Here is a 20,262-nt window from a genome sequence, read left to right on the forward strand (position 1 = left end):
ACTAGATAAACAAGCATCTCCGGGGTCCTTTGGAAGGACACCTGGATCTCTAGCCATGGCTCCGTGGAAGGCAGAAGAATTGTGGGACCTTTGACTTAGTAGAATAGAACTCACCCACCTTCTCTCCCACCTCAAGGATTGTCCCTATCAATGTGAGGAATGATGCTTAATCCCTTAATCCCTTCTCTGGGACTCTAGGCTCCATGCGCTCCCTTCTGCCACTCAGGATGTCTCAATTTCTAGAATGTTCTTCAGTGATCTCCCTTTACCTATGGTTTCTTATCTGTCAATCTCAATCCAACACCAGGCTTCTAGGACACACCAGCTGCCTATGCCAGACAAAGTCAATTCTGGATTCCTGTCACTTTATCTTCATGAAAAAATGTTGTCCACGGCACCATGGCTCTGATTCTGTCCACGGGTGGGGGAGCTTGTGTGTCATCTGTCTGTCCCCCATGGTCCTCTCAACAGGACCCACTTTACACGTCTTATCTGCTCACTGCTATGACTTTCTACAGCCTGGAAGGTGTGCAAGGACACCAGGACAGAGCTGGTGACAGAGACCCTTCAGACACTGCAGTGACAGAGGGACATTTGTCATCTTGTCATTTAGTCATACAGAGTAGATCAAGCTTCTTCTCAGGTGACTTTTTCGATGGCATAGGCTTAGTTTTCCTGCTTCCTAAGGCTAGGAAAGAATGAAGGAGGGTCTAGGTTACTGTCCCAGTCAGAGGGTTAGGGGATAGAGTTCTATACCTAGAGAAACCTCACTTTCACTTAGTCTTCAGGGCCTGGAAGGGCAGAAGGGACTCTGATGGACAGAGGAGATTCTCATTGATTGGTGCCTCATCTTGTGGGCACTCTTTAAATACCCACCCAGGATCCACAGGCATAATTAGAATTCCAGCTGGCCCTCCATACTCTCTTCAAGAGAGGTGTACACAGAACGGCTGCTGGCTGAAATTGAGTTGACAAATGCACTCATTAGAGGGCTCTCTAAACACACTCACCTCTAAGACAGAGAACAGTGTAATCTTTTTGGAAACTCCTGTAACTGAACGAGGCCAACACTTGCTGTCCTGGATGCTTGAAAACTGAGGTAGGAGAATCATATGAGTCTAGGAGTCCAACCGAGGCAGCCTGGACAACACAGAGATCCAGGAAAGAGTTGAGTTATACAATACTACCTCGCTATATTTTGGGGTTCTGTTGGTTTCAGCCCATTGACAATTCAGAGCGTTTGAACCTTAAATGCTTCATTTTTACACTTATCCCAAATCACCCTGGCATATACACTCTTAAAGAACCACACTCACTAGCCTACAGATACCCATCACACCCAAAACCTCTGTGACAGACATCTGTAGTAGCTGAGACCCATTTTCCATCCTTCCCTTTCTTCTAGGTAAAAGAACATTAATGTTTGTTCTAGAGACAATAACATGGCTACCAAGGTGGCTCTGCCACCTTGCCTAAGTGAGTGGCATCATTCCGTCCAGTGAGACATTCACACGCATAACTTCTAGGGCTCTGGAGAGAGTTCCTGATATGAGTCTAGTCCCTTCTCTGTTTTTCTTCTTCTGTCATCATACAAAGGATGTACATGCTATACCTGAAGCTACAGCAATCATTTGTCAATCATAAGAGAAAGATGGAGAAAAACAATGATCTTGGCTTTAATATCTTCAGGCCATGAGACCAGTTAGTAATTTGTGTTTCTCTGTAAATGGTGTTAATGAAATCTTCACTTTGTTTTAGCCACCGTGTTAAGACACTGTCATTTGCACCTGCTTCCAAATACATAGTTGAAAAACAACAACAACAACAGCAAAACCCCTCCCTTCTGTCTGTGGAGCAGCCTTGGGAATATTAGAGCACTCAGGAGCAGCCATTATTAATTCAATCTTCCACACTAGAAAAAGTGGACATGGCTTTCATTTCACAAAGCAGGACTCATTATCAAAGGGTTTGTGTGTTTCCCAGGGTCACACTGCTTGAAAAACAGTAGAGCCCAGATGGTAACCTGCTTAGGCTGAATTTAGGGTGCTTATGATTCAGCTCTCTCATGCAGGGACTTGGTGCCCGGAGCAAAACTGAGCTCGCTCGCCAGTGTGCTGGAGACACCCTTCATCTGCATTTGGCTGGCAGCCCTGTGACAGTGTGCACTCCAGAGAGATATCAGTGCCACTGAGTCAGAGAGAGAAAGAGAGAGAGAGAGAGAGGGAGAGGGAGAGGGAGAGGGAGAGGGAGGGAGAGGGAGAGGGAGAGGGAGAGGGAGAGGGAGAGGGAGAGGGAGAGGGAGAGGGAGAGGGAGAGGGAGAGGGAGAGGGAGAGGGAGAGGGAGAGGGACAGGGAGAGGGAGAGGGAGAGGGAGAAGGAGAGAGGGAGAGGGAGAGAGGGAGAGGGAGAGAGGGAGAGGGAGAGGGAGAGGGAGAGGGAGAGAGGGAGAGGGAGAGAGGGAGAGGGAGAGAGGGAGAGGGAGAGAGAGAGAGAGAGAGAGAGAGAGAGAGAGAGAGAGAGTTGTGTGAGATCTGAGGATACCAGCACTGATCCTTAAGCATTTAAACTGGCAGGTTTTACTGGCCTGACTTTTCCTGAAGGGATACTCATACACAGACCTGGAGTTTCTGGTAGGTGGACAATTGCACAGAGCTATGAGGAGTTGGTACTCAATAGCCCAGTCAGGGAGGGTCCCCACATTCTGCATTCAGCAAGGGCCTTGGCACTTTATTACTCTTCCACATCTGTTAAAGGGTGAGCTGGCATGATTTAAAACACTGCATCTGCTCCAGGGTTCCCTTACTCCTGCCAGATGTGGAGAACGGAGGCCTAATGGCTGGGCCCATCCCTCGAATGGCAGACTAAAGACGGGAAGCTCCCTGCTATTCCTGGTCATGTGGAGGAAGAATGAGTTAGCCCTGGCAAGAGGAAGGTGAAGACTTGGGTCCTAGTCCTGTCTATCTCCTAGCCTGACATTGTTGACCACCAGGGGCTTTAGCTGGACCTGAACATAAAAGAAAAAAAAAGTGGCCTCCCTCCAGCCAAACCCAGGCCATAGCAGGGAGCTGGTGCTGGCCTTTGGAGGCTCATGAACCCTCACTGCTTGTGTCTCTTCAGGGAAGGACAGGAAAATGGCAAGGGAGAGACACTGGGAAGAGATAATGTACAATCAGTCATAAACCCTGGAAGATGCCAAGGATCTTACAGCACTCTAAAGAACTCCCCCGCCTAGGCTGACCACTGGGTCTCCCTGCTCATTGCCCTGAAATAGTAGATCCACCAGACTTGTCTAGATAGCCACCAGCCTGCTCTGGGATGGGATGGATAAGTTCGGTACCCTTTGGCAGGGTCTTTCACCTGCCACTCACAGACAATGCAGGCAGCCCTCCCCGTGGGACTGAGCTCTGAGGTAAGGCAATAGTATTACCATATTTGGGAAAGTCTATTTTTAATCCTGTTCCCACAGAGGCAGCATGGCACTGGCAGGCGTGGGCTGGCCCTGATGAGGGGCCTGTGGGGACTTCTGAACCCTGCAGAACCTTGATCACCCCTGACACCCATGCAGATGCCCCCAGTTGGCCCAGAGAGCCCACCCACCCAGCTGACTGCTCCTATGACTCCCAGAATCCCCTGGAATCTACAATCCAGGCTGGTTCCTGAGTCTTGAGTAGGGTAATCTGCAGCTCCATCTCTGATGCAAATCCCTAGTAAGTGGTTTCAAGTAGTCAGGTATATAAAGACAAAATGTCTCCATTTTCAAACTAGAAATCTGAGCAAGTTGACATCACACTGAACCATAGACCTGAAACCAGAGTTCAAACAATGGCTTGTTAAAAGGGAGAGTGGGAAAATTCTAAGAGACAGAAGACCAGAAAACAAGGAGTGAGATTGTGTCTCCAAGGAATGACAAGGGAGCGTCACTCCTAATAAATCAACAAGACGGCTGCCTAAGCCAGACCTGAACAAGAACACCAAAAGACCTGCTAACCCAGAAGGGTAAAACCTTATAGGGTCCCACCTCAAGACAAAGAATGAAATGTAACCAAGGAAGGAAAAGATGGGGAGATGGGCTTACCAGGATGAATCTCTCAACTGGTTATTCAGTATCAAGTGGTTAGCCCTGAAATCATAATACAACCAATATATATATACACACACATATAAAGGTGTATATCTATCTATCTATCTATCTATCTATCTATCTATCTATCTATCTATCTATCTATCTAAATATATATTACTCATATATATGCACATGTATACACACACACAAACACACACACACACCAATAAAAACTAAAGAAAAGAAGGTCCTTGAATTTGAGAGGGAACAAAGCATTATGGGAGATATTTGAGGGAGGAGGGGATAGAGCATGTGGGACCTTGCTACCAGACCCGCATAAGAAATGGTAAGGATGTATGAGCTCAAAGCCCAGGAATCTCAGAACTGAGAAGAACAGGAGTGCAGCTATTCCCTCCCTGCCTCTACCTGCTCTGGAACATGTACGCATGACGCTTCACTGAGGACCGTGGGCACTGGGGCACGTATCATAAATATTCGGAGTTCTTTGTGCTGATGATGTATCTAGATAAGCCCGAACCATCGACCCATGGGCTTCTCTTCCTGGGAATTCCTCCCTGCAAAGGGTATTTAAACCCTGGTTCACTCCGAATGAAGTATATGCATTTATATCCACCATCAAATAAACCAGAACGGATAAGCAAGGATCGTCTCAGAGAGCTGTTTATTAACGATCGCCTTAGAGAAGGACTTCATCTTTTAAGATGCCGATCCTAAAACTCCCGAGGAAGGCCTTCTCCCTCCAGCCCAATCAGACAGGGTTCAGCTCATCCAAGACTCCACCTTCCCTTCCTTCCAGGCCATAGATGTCCTGAGGGGAAGTGTAGACCGAGGACCCCTGTTCCTGATTCCTGGCGGTACAATGATGGTCCCCGAGCACCGTGCACCAAGTGAGGAGCGAGGAACCACAGCTTTCGTCCCAGAATCCTCTGTTTCCTCTTCCGGTCCGGCAAAGGAAGACACAGGCTGTGTGAAGACTGGAGACAACTTTGTTCTGCCTCCTTGAGCGGAGTGGCCAGAGTTCCGGCACCACCAGTGGAGAGGCAAGATGCAGTAGGACAGAGCGGGAAGGAAGGAAATTAAAAATTAAAATTTACAAATGTCAATTCCTGTCCAGGAAGGTCCTAGGCTATCAGAACCACATGACAGAGATGAAAAAGCCAAGAGTGACCTTCTCCGAGTCTTACCTAGGGCTGCTGAGCCAAAATGCCATGAGTGGAGCCTGGGCAACCACATTTCTGTGTTAACAATAGACTCGGGTGTGGACAGAGTGGCCATTCCACTTGCCTCAACTGGCATCTCTGCCTATTACAGTAGGTGCCCCATTTCTAAGACTGGATGCCCATAAGCCCTACACTTTCTGCTTCACAGGAACTTGAGAGTGGGTAAGTTCAGCACTGAAGGAGAGCAATACAGCCAGCTCTCCTTTGTACTCAGGGCTCTGGGCATAATCAGCAGTGAGGGGACTAGACAGGGTTGGATGGGAGAGTCTCTATCTGAAGCTAGGAGGCCAGGCCACACCCACCATGGCCTTGTGCATAGAAGCGGGGGATTTGGCTTATTTCTGAAGGAAAATGGGACACTGAGACGGACACAGTGCTAATCTGCTATGCTATAGAGAGTGGGCAAAGCACCTCAGAGGATTAAACACTGTTCTCGATGCTACGAAGCCCTGACCAAAGGTCTGGGCAGCCATGGATTTGACCACTCATATTAATTAGCAGTTTCTTCATGGGAAAAATGAGACTGGACAAGGTCTGAGGTTGAGGGTGGCACCCACCCTTATGGGTGGTCACAGGCCTGAGAAATGAGTGAATGCCCTAATACAGGCTCAAGGTGGCTCCAGATAGGAACACAGTACAGACCTAGAGTCCAGGTGTCACACGACAACTTTTCTGAGGGACTTTAGAAGTAGAGCTCTCCTGGGATCCATAGCTTGGATTGGATGCTTATCTAAACTGAGCTCTGACTTATAGAAGGAGCTAGAAGGCAGGATGCTGGTCCTAGTGTTGCTTGTAAATGCTCTGGACATTATCTGGCGATCTCCCTCTTTCCATAAAGGCCACACATACCTATATATCTCCTAAAAATCAGGTCACTCTTGCTCGGCACGTGAAAACAGTTATGTGGCAGCTCTCCAGTGATCTTTATGATGGATGGATGGATCCCTGGTGTGATGGTGGCAACTCTGCTGTTGTTTGGTGGACATTCACTTCCACAGGTAACCCTTGTGTGCAGGTCTCCTTGAATGTTCCCCAGTGACATGACAAGCAAGGATTATGGACCTTTTCTGACTCACAGACAAGCTAATCTGAAGATGGGTAACTGAAGGCTGTGGTGCCCGCTCTGGGAAATGGCGAGTCCTGAGAGATCTAACACAGTTCATAGCCAGTGCCACTGGCAACACTGCATTCGATACTTAAAGCTTGCCAGGAAAGCGGATTGCAAGTGTTCTGACAAGACAGAGAGCTCCGTAAGCTGATAGCTATGCTAAGCATCCTGATTGTGATAACCATTCCACGGCACATTCATATATCACAACATCACACAGTCCATTATAAGTGTATATAATTTTATCAACCATAACTCAATAAAGCTTGAGGCGAAGGAGACGGAATTGGAAGACACATGTACACCACTTAGGCTGTCAGCTGATGTCCAGGAGGAAAGCAGTGAGCACGTGGAGATGGTTCAGATAACCCGAGCCATCTTCATCCCACGGTCACCTTTGGCTTTGCCTTCATCAGCAAGCCTTATAGCTCCTGGTTGCAAAACCAGGCTCTTTTATCACAAGCCCGGGGCTTCATCCTGCCTTCAGGCAAGCTTTACAAGATGGGCTTTCTCCGCATCCCACCCCCACCCCTGGAAGGGGGCACTGCACCTACAGCATGAAATTTACCTTGATGGGACCAGACACCCTTGCTGCCAGAGCCTCATTGGGGCTTGGTTGAAGTCTTTGTCTATTCTATGCTCTCTCTATTCTGAGGTATGATACCTCTCCCATGTGTTTCTCTCCAGTCTCTGGGGGAATGCACACTCACCTTTGCTGAGAGCTACATTTATTTTTATCTGTTATTTATTCTCCTGACTCATGAAATTGCACCCTTCAGGATGCCAGTACAAAATGCTAAAAAAAAAAAATTAGCAAAACTGCATAAAGTGGATGAAAGATGTTGGGTTTCTTTTATCTCCTGGAATATGAATTTGAATAATTTTACTTTATGATCCCGGGAGAAAGAATTAAATAAAAAGTCAGCACACACACACACACACACACACACACACACACACACTCAAACCTCCCCTCCTTCAAACTTAAATTTGAAAAGCAAAACAACAAAATCCGCAAGCTCTTGGCCCAGAACCAAGGAGCTGCTGCTGTTCTCAGAATAGGTGATAAAGAAGCCATCTTAGGGACGGAGCAGCTTGACCTTCAGCACGGCTCAGCACCACTCATGGTGGCAGTCAACACGTGGGACACTCTGTCATGGCCATGACGCTTTATAAGGACTGGGTGCATGAAGCCTGAGTCCTTTATCTGTGATCACCATGCCTGGTCCAAGTTCAGGGAAGCTCTTGCTATCCAGAATATTTACCACACTCTCTCTTCACCCAAGGTCCCAAGGGTTCTAGGGTATCGTCCTTAGTGCATTCAGAGATGCCAAGGATATTAAGACTAGGGTGCTATGACAAGGGCCAAGAGAATAGAAAGGGATGGTGGAATGATGTGTCACTACAATGGAGTCTTTCTATGATCCAGTCAATGAAGCAGCCCCCTTTCCAAGACAAAAGGGATCATGAGTTCATTCAAGCATCCTTTCTTCCCAGAAACAACCCACAGAGAGTGGGGAGGAGGTGGGTCTGGATTCCGGTGGGCTACATATTGGGGTAACATGCTGATAAGAAGTTCAAAGTTTACCACTACATCCTGAGATAGGCTACAGCCTACTGCAAAGGATGCTCTTAGATGGGCTCTGCTCACTGTTGATATGGACAAGGAGGTCCATGTGGGAACAGCTGAGAGTTTCTAGGGGGCACTGAGCAGCAGGGAAACCTCAGAATTCTCAGAGGACATTTCTGGATTACTTGTGGTAGGAAAAAGGGGAGGAGTGATGGATAGTGGATGTCAGAATGAGAATGAACAGTGTCTTGGGGGATCTTCTATGAAACCAAGAACCACAGAGCCTAGTAGACTCAGTTTGTATGGGGGGGGGGGCCTGGAAGCCAAGATGGGGTCACTATGGCCTCAAGTGTGGTCATGATAAGCCCCAACAAGCCTGGACACTTCATTTATCTGAGGCAAGATGCATCATAACCTAATCTTAGCAAGGAAGGGCCTTAGCCATTGAGGACACTTTGCCAGATAATGTAGCTAAATAGCAAAAATGTGGAGCCACATGGAAATGTCTATGGGTGGTTTTGTTTCCATTTTCTCCTTAGAAGCCCCTTGTCCTGGACCGCCAGGGTATCCTTGGAGGATCCTCCAAGTTTTTTTGCCGTGAGCGTCTTTAGGTACTTTTAAAAGGTCACCCCAAAGCTCAATCTATCTACCTAGCCAGCTATCAGCAGCAGCAGCAGCAGCAGCAGCAGCAGCAGCAGCAGCAGCAGCAGCAGCAGCAGCAGCAGCAGCAGCAGCAGGTCTGAGACACAGCCAGGGCTCTACTAGGGCATTCTCAGCAGGAATAAGTGTAAATGGGACATCTCTGCAAGGAAGGTGCCTCCCAAGGAACTAGACAGAGGCACAGGGCTCGGTGGTTGTGGCTCTGCCACCCGATGGTTTGGTACTTTGGTGGTCCTCTGAAAATAACTCATGGGAAGGAAGGAGACCCCTTCTCCTGAGAGACTGTACACTGTGGCCTTGAGTGATCTACCACACCTTGCAGCCTACCCGTGAGGAGGCCCATGTCTTATCCTTATCTACTCCCTGCAGCCTAGTAAAGAGATAACCTTGACCTCTCTAGTGGGTTCATCGCCTCTCTCCTCAGAAACACTCCCCAACATCTAATGAGTCCTTCCGTGTAGTTCACATTTCCAGACCCGTGCTCCTAGAAAGCCCTGGCTGTGACCGCTAAGATGTGCGGGTCCTGGGCACCCTACCAAGCATCCTGATAATGAAGTCTCCCATGTTGTGGTGGTGCTGCCCATGATGGCTGCCTAGAGTGTTATTCTGAGCATGCGCAGAGATCTACCAGTGCAGTGATTGGCTGAATGATATGAGGAAAGGGCTGAGGGGGTGGGAGGCGGCGGTACAGGGTGCAGGCATGGCAGAAATGAGCTGAATTGAGGCTAGGGATGGAGTCGTTAGGAAAGGTTGGCAGAATCTGCCAATGCGTTCAGATGTTGGTGGGGATAATATAGGGTTCCCTTATTGGGGCTGCCAGTTTTCTGGAGACAGACAACCAGGCTGGTTCTATTATCAGATGCAGTGAGAGAATGCAAATTTCATCCTGTGGGAGGAAAAAAGACTCAGGCCATGCCACTTTTATCTCTCCAGTACACAGAAAGAAACGAAAGATGCGGTGCAGCTAGATCATAATAGTCAGGAAACCACATCCTTCCTCATAACCCTGAGGTTATGAGCAACACGCAGGAACCTGAAGGAGAGCCTTCTCTATCCATCTGTGTGGTTTCTCCCAACTGGACTTGGAAAGGTCCATGCGGAGACCACCGGTCTGTGACCTGGGTGGTGACAGTGAGCACAGAGTCAGTCTTATACATTTCTTTGTCTCATCTCAGCCCTGTAAGTACTAGGAAAGGATCCGGGTGGTGGTGGCGCACGCCTTTAAACTCAGCACTTGGGAGGCAGAGACAGGCAGATTTCTGAGTTTGAGGCCAGCCTGGTCTACAAAGTGAGTTCCAGGACAGCCAGGGATATACAGAGAAACCCTGTCTCGAAAAACCAAAAACCAAAATCCAAAAAATAATAATAATAATAAATAAATAATAAGATAAAAAATACCAGGAAAAGACACAGGAATGGGGTAGTAAAGTAACTATGCATGGGTCAACTAGCCAGTGTGCAGGGCTACATTCAGACCTTGGACGTCAGAGCCCATGGCAGCTTTGCAGGAAGATGCTAAGTGTCTCTCAAGATTAACAGCATTAATTAGATCTCCTGTATTATTCAGTGTGATGTCGCCAAAGGCTCCATGCTGGAAAGGTGCTAACTCAGAGTCCTTTCCCATTCTTCCTTCTTTTCTCACAGGACAGTAGAAGCCACCGGTCTCTCACTGAAGAGTGAGTATCTCCCTGGGAGTGTATCAGCTAGAAACTTCCCCTACTAAGTTCACCCAGCAGAAGAATGCCAGGAGACCTTGTGAACTGAGATGCCCTTGAAAGGCAGGAGGGGTAGCATGTGAGATGCCAGAACCAGCTCATGGTGAAGCATCCAGACAGCAATGTCATTGCACCAGGTGATGGTCCTCTGGATGGAAAATCACCCAGGCAGCTGTCAATGATTGAAAGGTCAAATCTCCCTCCCTGCTAAGACTTCTTAAATTTTAGATGAATTCAATCTATCTTAGCCAAGCTTTGTCACTGACAGGTGCATCGGTACTCGGGTGGGGGCTGCGTATCATGCTGCCTGGGACAGGGAGAACAGGTCTAGTCAGGCTTTGAGTTGAAGGAATTTGGACAGAGTTGGATCGAGGACTTATTCCAAAACAAAAACACACAATGCATGGTTGGCTGTGGCAGGACTCTCATGAAGCTACATGGTACAGGGTACAGGGTACAGGGGTAGAGCCAGGGGTCTTAGACTCTGCCTTGTGAAGTGAGGACATTAGCAATTGCCAACAGGCTCTTTTTGATGTTTTGGGATGTTGGTCCTCCTTCTGCCTCCCACACCACTACAGAGGCTCCTCATAGGATTTCCCTGCACCACATCTAAGTTTACCCTTGGTGGTGGGTCTGCTGGGGTTGACGTATTGTGTAAGGTCAGAGCAGGTATTACTGAACACCCTCAAAAGGCACAACTGACCCTGGTGCTGTGGCCACCATTGTGCATGTTCAGAAAGACCAATGGTATCTATCTGGTACAGGTCATGAAATCCCTGGGGTTCAAGTGGGTTCCCATCTGACTTTAAGAACACCAGTGGGTGATGGTTACCATCTGAATGATGACATGGAAGGGACAGGAATGGATTGTGTGGCCCTTACTTATACTTCATGACATCATAGGCTTGTGGCAAGAAAGCCTTTGAAATTTGTGTTATTGAACATTTAAATACTTTGATTTGTGTCTTTGGTTAGAATAGGAAGAGAAAGCATAGAGCCCTTAGTCATGCAGGCCATAGGGACAGCAGGCCATAGGGACAGCAGGCCATAGGGACAGCTTGCCATAGGGATCAAATCTGTGTGGCATAGAGAAGTGCTAGAAAAATCTTCCACAGAGAGCCATCTCCAGAACCCCCGCTTCTAGAATCTATACCATGATACCAGGTGTATGCTCTAAACCCAAGTATCCATCACTCATCAAAATGTCGCCATGACAAAGGAGATCTGAAAATGAGAACCGAGAACAGGAGCTTCCATTAACCTTAGGGATAAATGTGGGACACACTAGTACTTGGAACTCAGTGACCCACAAGGTGTCTCCTGGGTAGGGATTGAGCAATAGCTTTCCTTTTTGTTTTTTGTTTTTAAACTATAATTGTTTTAAGACAACCTCATGCATGTATGCATGCATGGCACCTACTCCCACCTCCATACCACATCTGACCCTGCCCCCACTATCCTCACAAATCTGTCTCTCACATTCATGGCTATTCTTTGTGTTTGGAGATTCACTGAGATTGACTGAAAGGCCATGAGTTTGGAGTGATCTGTTGGAGCCTGCTGGGTATACAACCAAAGAGAATGCCCCCTACTCCCAGAAACTATTAACAGCTAACAGTTCAGAGGTAAAGGATGGGACCCTGTGAACCTTTCTTACTTGCTTAACTTATTATTGATATTTTTGTGTGCACCCAATGCCAGTAACTACTGGGATAGTTGTGTCAAATGTCAGGTGGGAAACTTATAATTGATACTGAATTAAAGTGACTGAGCAGAAAGCTATCTTTTGAATACCCCTGCTTCCACGCATAGAGGAAAGCAGCATCCAGAGCTAATCAGAGGTTCTCCCTACAAAAAATGGCAAGGGATGCAGAGACTGCCTAAGATGCTGAGTCTAAGTGGCAAGTGATGGTTGTGGATACAAGCCTAAACAAGACATTTATATCACTTCCTCTGACAGCATTGCAGAAGAGAAGTAGGAAGTATGGAAGAGTTAGATGGTAGAGTGAAGAGCTATACATGCAGTGGTGGAGTTTGGAGGTAGGGTTTTACTAAGTATTTCCAGGCTAACATCAAACTCATCATCCCCCTGCCTCAGCCAGGCAGTGCTGAGACTGCAGGTGTGAGGTACCCTCTCCTCAGACACACTGCTGGAAATTTCTGGGTGGAAGTCTACATTCTCTGATAACAGTCCCAGTTCCAAAAACAGTAACCTCCTACTCTCAGCTATAATCAATAGCCGAAAGTTCAGAGGTAAAGGATAGGACCTCATGAAACCTCCAGGACTCTGCTGCTTCCATCTCAGATGAGGACCCATTTGGAAAGACACAGTTTTAAGTGGTAGATGCTGGTGCTCAGCTAGGACTGCTCTTCGGGTCCCCTGCAATGATGTCAAGCTCTTGTATCTCTACTAGCACTCCTCGATCTGTTTCCCTCAAGCTCTGCTAAGCCCCTGTGATCAGGTTAGATAACTGGAGCCGTTGGATCTCAATTATCACTGTTCACACTAATTGATTCATCCTAAGTGAAAAGGGGCCTGAAGATGATGACACTTTAAAGAGAAAGCAGGTGCCTCCATTCCAATGGGGCCATGGCAGCCACCTGCAGAGCCCGGGGCTACAGGGTATCATTAAACAAGAGGAAAGCAGCCCAACTTGAACTTGAAAGTCATCACAGAATTGGAGCTTCAAATACCTCCCTAGAGAGTCAGCTTTTCTTTTCCTGGTCTCCTAATAAAGAACAAAGTATGTTTAAAACAAGAAAGAGAGAGAGAGAGAGAGAGAGAGAGAGAGAGAGAGAGAGAGAGAGAGAGAGAGAGAGAGAAGGAAGGAAGGAAGGAAGGAAGGAAGGAAGGAAGGAAGGAAGGAAGAAAGGAAGAGAAACAAACAAACAGACAGATGAATGCTCTGCTTTAATCATTTAGCAATGCATGGCCCACTGGGCAGACAGTTCAGGGACACACAGGTTGTGATGAAAAGGGCTGGTGCCACATTAGCACTGGAGTCTCTGTAATCAGCCAAGTTGCCTGAAGAAACCATAAGGGTCATTAGAATGCCAAGCAAAGTGGGTGTGGGTGGTTGGAATCTGGATCTACTCAGTAGAGGTATGGGAGCATCCAAGAACTGAAGATGGAAGGCTTCTTCAGGTTGAAACCTGTGTGCTTCACTCTCCCTCTACTGCATGCAACTAAGACTGACTCCAGCCATGCTCTTTGTAGTCAATTAGCATGCTGTGACTCTTAGGTATTCTCTATGACCTGATATAAGAAGTGGGTGAAGCCATACTCAGTGTGAAACCTACACTCAGTATAAGAAGGAACTGCTGGAGGGTGCTCACTGGGAGCTCTGGTGAATGCATGTTTCAAGCCAGAGTGGGTTTGATGGATGATTTTGGAAATACACAGAGTTTCCTGCCAGAATCAGAAAGCTTATGTTTGAAATATTGGTTTTTATCTTATTTGAAAATAATTATCCAGATAAATATTAATCTTGGATGACAAAGCTAGCAAGAAGCACAAAGAATAGTAAGGAGGAAGGAGACAGAGGGAGAAAGCCTGACAGAGTCATCAACTGAACCTGTGGACCAATAGCCCTATCCCAGCATCCGCAGAACCTCGCCCAGTAGCTGTCTGGCCATGGAAACCTTTGATTGCTGTCTGATTACCAGAGCCACTTTTGCAGGTGTGTGTGTGTGTGTGTGTGTGTGTGTGTGTGTGTGTGTGTGTGTGTGTGTGTGTGTTGTGAAGGTACTACAGTGCTAACTGAACACAGGGCTCAACTATGGTTGCTCTTGTCATGTGGAGAGGAATGTGACCGTAGGTAGGCACAGTACAGGATGCTGGCTTGGTCATTATACTTGTATCTAGTGCCACACCCTAGGGTGCTTTGAGCAAATGAGGCTTTTGTTGTCATGGTTCTACAGACTCAGAGTTCTAGATAAAGGCTGGAGTGGGGCCGTTGTCTGGTGATTATATCCCCACTTCCTACACTCCCCCCCCCCATACAGGCACACACGCATGCACACAGTAACATGCACACACTTTAATTAAAGATTCAACCCTCTCATTTTTATTTCTATTAGGGTCTTTTATGGTCTTCCCTAACCTCTCCCAAAGTGGGAGAGAGGAAGAAAGAACCAGAGAATCTGTGTCTGTTGGTGAGGACACTATTAGTTAGCTTCATCTCATATGACTAAAAGGTCAGACACAGGCTACTTTATAAATTTCTAATTTTATCCTTTATCTGTGTGTATGTGTTTGTGAAGGGCAAACATGTGTGGGCTCTCTCATAAGCCAGAAAAGGGTGTCAGAACCCTAGGAGCTGGACTTCTAGAAGGTTCTGAGCATCTTTACCTGGGTGCTGGAAACTGAACCCAGGGCCTCTGGAAGAAGAGCAAGGGACTTTAACTGCTGAGTCACCTCTCAGGGCCAATTCAGGCATCTAAGGAAGGGAAGAAGTTGTCGAGTTCCAGGACTGGAGGAGTCAGGTTGTGGTGCCCACTCTGCCCTAGTTCTGGTGATCACCCATAGTGATAATGACAACAGAAATACCTGTAATCAAGGATTAAATGAGGGGAGAAGAACCTTCTTTAGAGTAGGAGGTACATTCTAGGGGATGACCCAGATAAAAAGAGGTTTGCAGAAGCAGCAGCCTTGGTTCCCTGCCAATCTCGCTTCCTGCTGGCTGGCAAGTGGGTCTACAGCTTTTCTGGCTGCCATCATTCTTTGTTGCCATCAGATGGCCTCTTCAGCCATCCAATGTGCACTGAAGACCAGGACAGCTCCAGGAGTCCTCCAGCCCACAGTGCAGGAATGGTACTGCTGAGATAGTCCTCCTGATGGCTGAAGAGCTACCAGGTTCTCAGCATCTCCAGTGTAAGACAGCCATTTTGGGATACCCAGCCTGTATCCTATAAGATATTCCAGATGGTCTCTTATTACATATGTACACTCTGATAGTTCTCTGTTCCTCTAAAGAGCTCAGAGCAATCCAGTGGACGTGAGGTGGGAACCACAGAGTCATAAGGCAAGAGACCCACATGCAGGATGGAGTGGTAGAGAGAATCAGGATAGAGAATACACAATTTTGCATCATGTGGTGGATATGTCTCTCTGTTCATAAACACGATGACACCAATGTCTCTGTGAACATTTGTGACAGTATGAGGGCACAGATATTCTGGGTTGGGAAGAGAGCTGAGCTAGAAACCATGTCTAAGGTTGTAACTCCTGGAGGCCAGAAGCAATCACTACAGACTCCAGATAAAGGGAATAGGAAATTGGCTTTCTAGATAGCTACCCTACTATAGAGGTGTACCTAGGGAGGAGAGCCAGGGAGGCGTGTGACTTGGAGGATGATCTGTCTTCAGAGAGATATACCAAGGTACAGTGACTGCCAGAAAGACTAGCCTCTGACGATTCTCAGGGGTTGTAGTGGTTTAAATGAGAATGGTCCCCTTAGGCTCATGTATTTGAACACTTGGTACCCAGATGGTTGAAGTGATGGGTACAGATTAAGAGTTGTGACCTTGTTGGAGGAGGTGTGTCAGGAGGGGGCTGGCTTGGGTATCTTAAAAGCCTATGCCATCTCCTGTTAGCTTTGTCTGATTCCTACTTGTGGGTCAGGATGTGAGTTGTCAGGGACTGCTCCAGTGCCATGCCTTACTGCATGCTGTCATGACTCCCACCATGATGGATATGGACTCAAATCCTCTGCAACTGCATGCTCTCCTAAGTTGCCTTGGTCATGGTGTTCTGTCATGGTAATAAAAAAGCAACTAAGACAAGTTAGCATTGCTGGTTGTGTCTGGAGAACCAGGAGTGCCTTAGTCATCCTGAGTGTGGTGCTGGAGCATCCATTTGTGAAGGGGTAGCTCACCACTGTGCTGATAGAGGCCCAGTACATTCTTTAGAAATCCAATGCCCAGCAGTGACCCAAGCCCACCCAGGACCCATCTGTCAAGTCTAGAACAGCTATGGCTTAGAAATTGGACCTTTATTCCCAACATGGCTCCGTACAATCAATTTTCATGACTAATTAACAGCACTGCAGATCTGTAAGCTCCAGAAACCAGATATCTCTCACTGTTTCATGAAATCAATAGTCTCAGTGGGCTTCTGATGTTGTGACCATGTTCTTTGCTGCACAATCCTCTCAGGGCATTTTATGTTTCTCTAAAATGTGTGTGTGTATGATTGTGTGTGTATGTGTTTACACATGTGTATATGTGTATGTGTATATATCAGTTTGTCTGTGCACTTATGTGTCTGTGAATGCATCCATGTATGACTGTGTGCATGTGTGTGTGTCTGTTTGTGTGTAACTGCATACATATGTATCTGTATCTGTGTATCTATGTGTGTGGGTATGTGTGCATATGAGTTTGAATCTGTTTATGTGCCTGTGTGCATGTGTATCAGTGTATATGTATGTGTGTATCTGTGCATATGAATCTGAATCTGTGTCTGTTTGCACATGTATCTATGTGTATATGTATGTGTGTATCAGTGCATGAGTGTGACTGTGTGTGTGTGCATGTAAATACATATATGAAGAAGCCTTCATGAGTGAGATAACTGCCAAGTCTGACCATCTGAACAGGATTTGCTATACAGCTGAAGATGGTTTTGGCTGGCTCTCTTAGGGCAGAGCCTAAGTCTATGTTCCCTGCTGAGGACAGTGGACTGAAACCCCATTCTTTCAGGCAGCTGGGCTGTTCTTACAGCTGTCTCCTTTCCTTTCATTTTGTGACTCTTCATTTTTGGTCTCTGTATTTATTTCTGTTTCTCCTCCTTGGATCTGTTAGGCGCTCTACGGTGATTCATGGGTTTAATTAATTCTCAAAAGTTCTTTGCATTATGTTCAGTATTGCTCTTTTTTGCTGTTTGCTTTCTCTCCCCCCACTCCATCTCCCTCCTCCCTTTCCTCCATGCCTTATCCCTATGACATCACACAGAGATGCCAGATTTCCCTTGCTACCTCCTGTCACCTTACTCTTGCCTAGCTCCACAGCTGTTCTTGGATGCTGCACTCTGGATGATTGTGAGCGCTCTCTTTCACTCTCCTCGCTCCCTGTTCAGGCAATTTAAACTATACCCTATTCAGTGAAAATTAAACGTAACTGAAGTTTGCTGTGGAAATTCTGTATAAAATAGACCTGACCCCTTCAACAGCCTTCTCCCTTCATCTCTTGAGTAAAATTGACTTCTTTCTTATATACAATTATTTATTGCCATGGTTCATCATTATTTGAAGCAATAGACAGTTAGATAACGACTTTTATTACTGGAAAATTATTTTCCTGGTTTCCACTGAGCCGAAATCCCAGATACTGAAAAGATGGAACCTGCTCATGAGGATGAGTCAGGGAAAGAAAAGCAGACAAGTCCATACTTTGTTTTGAAAGCAGATCAACCCTATTGTTTATGTATTTATTTGGGGGGCGTGGTGTATGACATGGTGTGCCTGGGGATGTGAGAAGACAGTCACTCCATAAGATCCCCTTTAATGTATACATATTCAGTATATCTGTTACGTTCCTCTAGAGCAACCCTTTGGGGGTTCACTAACCCTTTCACAGGGGTTGCATATTAGATATCCTGCATATCAGATATTTCCATTATGATTCATAACAGTGGCAAAATTACAGTTATGAAGTAGCAATGAAAATAATTTTATGGTTGGGGCAGTCACCATAACACGAGGAACTGTATTAGAGAATCACAGCCCTGGGAAGGGTGAGAAACCGCTGGACTAGAGAACCCTAATACAGTGGAGAATATTTTCTTTCCTGGTCCTTTTCTTCATGATAGGAGGGCATTTAATGGAAGAGCCTAGGGTCATGTCTGCCTGCAGTCACTCCCCTGCCTTAGCGCTGACCTTGGAGTCCAAGGCCAATGGAGCAGTTCTGAGACAGCACAGCCCTGAGTAGTCACCTACTACACACACACACACACACACACACACACACACACACACACACACTGTATTACAACCTACTTATATACTAGGAGATTTACACACACACACACATACACACACATGTGCAAAATGTATTTCAGTCTGCTTATATACTAGGAGATTTTCCAGGTGAGGTGCATATCCCGCTTTGCTTTTCTGTTGCTGTAAAATACACCATGACCAAAAGCAACTTAATAAGAAGAAAGCATTTGTCTCTATTCACACTTGCAGGTCACAGTCTGGCAGGCTGTGAAAGGGAAGGCAGGCAGAAACTGATGGCAAAAACCTTCAGTCAAAAACTGTACAGGGAGGTTCTTGTTATGCTCTTCTGCCTAGGAATGGTACCGCCCACAGTGGGATGGGCTTTCCCACATCAATCACCAAGAAAGACCATCTCTTACAGACACGGTGGTCTGATCTGAGCAATTCCTCAACTGAGCTTCTCACTTCCCAGGTGAATGACTCTAGGGGTCAGTCAAGCTGACAATGAAAACTGACTAGCAACAGTAAAGTACATGGGCCACAAACCCTTCTAGCCCTAGGCCACAATTTCCCTGTCACTTCCCATGTCATTCCCACTCAAGCGCAGGGATACCACTTTTCCAGCTCAAAGTCTCCTGCACTCGCCTCCATCACTCTTAGGGGTCCAGTTCCAGGTGTGCACAAAATCCAGTCATCATTTCTTGGTGCCTCCCAGCTTCTCTGAACACCCAGCATGGCAGGTGACATCCTACTCGGTCACACTGAGAGAGAACCTGAGACTTAGCAACCTTTAAGTAATTCACCTGTGATCATGAGGTGCCCCAATAACCTGCTTGTTCACACCTTGAATTCTTTCCCATCAGACCTTGATGGTTTCCTTCACGGTCCAGTTATGTGTGTGAAGCTTTGCCCATGTCCAGGCTCCGTAGCCTGTTTATTTGATCATCTGAGATGGGCTCTCCATAAACTTCAACATTATGCTTACAGCCAGAAGGGACTGTCACCTCTCAGCGCTTTCAAAGTCTAAAAGCTACTGTGTTTTTCCATCACACCGAAAGTTCTTGGAAACTTTATGAAAAGTTTTTTTTTTTTTTCAGACTTCAACCGAGGGATAAAATTTGATGAGTGGCACCGAGGATGTAAAAGGGGCTGACCGTCAAAGCCAACGACTCTGACCAGAAGGCTGGCAATTGTGGCTTCCTTATTTCCTCCTGCTTCTTGCTCAATTTCGCCTCATCTGTAGTCCACACCTGATGGTTTCGTTTAAAACAGCCATCCAGCCTTGACCTTGGCCCCTCCACAAAACCGGGCATGATTTATTTTCATCTGCAGCAGATGCCACCCCCCGATACACTGAATATTTTGCCTGTCACCCAACCAGAATGTCAATGTCTCAGTCTTTTCCTGTAGGCTTCATTAATGTATTTGTGACACCGAGACTAATGCCCGCAATGAGAGAACTGTTTAATAAATATTTTAGTGAATGAATGGTTGATGACAAGATTTACAAGTGTGTGGTCCGTTCCCTCCTATATTTCAACTGGGATCTGTATCAGCCTTTTGAGGCGAGAAGAGAGGAATGATCAGTGTTCAGACAGCCCAGGAAGCAGGAGAGCCTATCTCTCAATTCTGTTGCAACACAGGCCTCTCTGATCTTGGGGGAGTGGCTGAGGTGACACCCAGGTCCCTAGGCAGTCTTAACAGTCATGGACTCCCATGTCATTCCTCAAGCAGGAGGCTGCATTCGCCCTTCCAAATGATTTCTGAGTGATCTGTAGATGGACTGGAAGGTTGCGTGCAAATGCATGAGAGTTCATATGCAAAATGGTAGCTAAGCTACATTGTAGTGTCTGGGTAAGGTGTCTCTGCACTCAGCTGTGAGGCCTGTGTGGGACTGTCTGTGGTGGAGGGAAAGGTTGTATATTTACGGGAGCAATGATCTCGGTTTTGTCTGCCCTTCTCTGA

At 46.7% G+C, this 20,262-nt stretch overlaps 1 long non-coding RNA gene across 2 annotated transcripts in view; it reads left to right on the forward strand.

Moving 5' to 3' along the window:
- A930027H12Rik (RIKEN cDNA A930027H12 gene) overlaps positions 1-19,785 on the forward strand; it is a 156,531-nt gene extending 136,746 nt beyond the window's left edge. The window contains exons 1-3 of one of the 2 annotated variants that reach the window (NR_167711.1): positions 9,309-9,821; positions 10,287-10,318; positions 19,395-19,785. This is a non-coding gene — a long non-coding RNA (RIKEN cDNA A930027H12 gene). Of the gene's footprint in view, positions 1-9,308; positions 9,822-10,286; positions 10,319-19,394 lie in introns of those variants that run through there. The other variant, NR_167712.1, reaches the window with a different exon arrangement.
- Positions 19,786-20,262: the final 477 nt, after the last annotated feature.

The sequence above is a fragment of the Mus musculus genome, chromosome 15 (genome assembly GCF_000001635.26).
Source record: "Mus musculus strain C57BL/6J chromosome 15, GRCm38.p6 C57BL/6J".
NCBI lineage: Eukaryota > Metazoa > Chordata > Mammalia > Rodentia > Muridae > Mus > Mus musculus.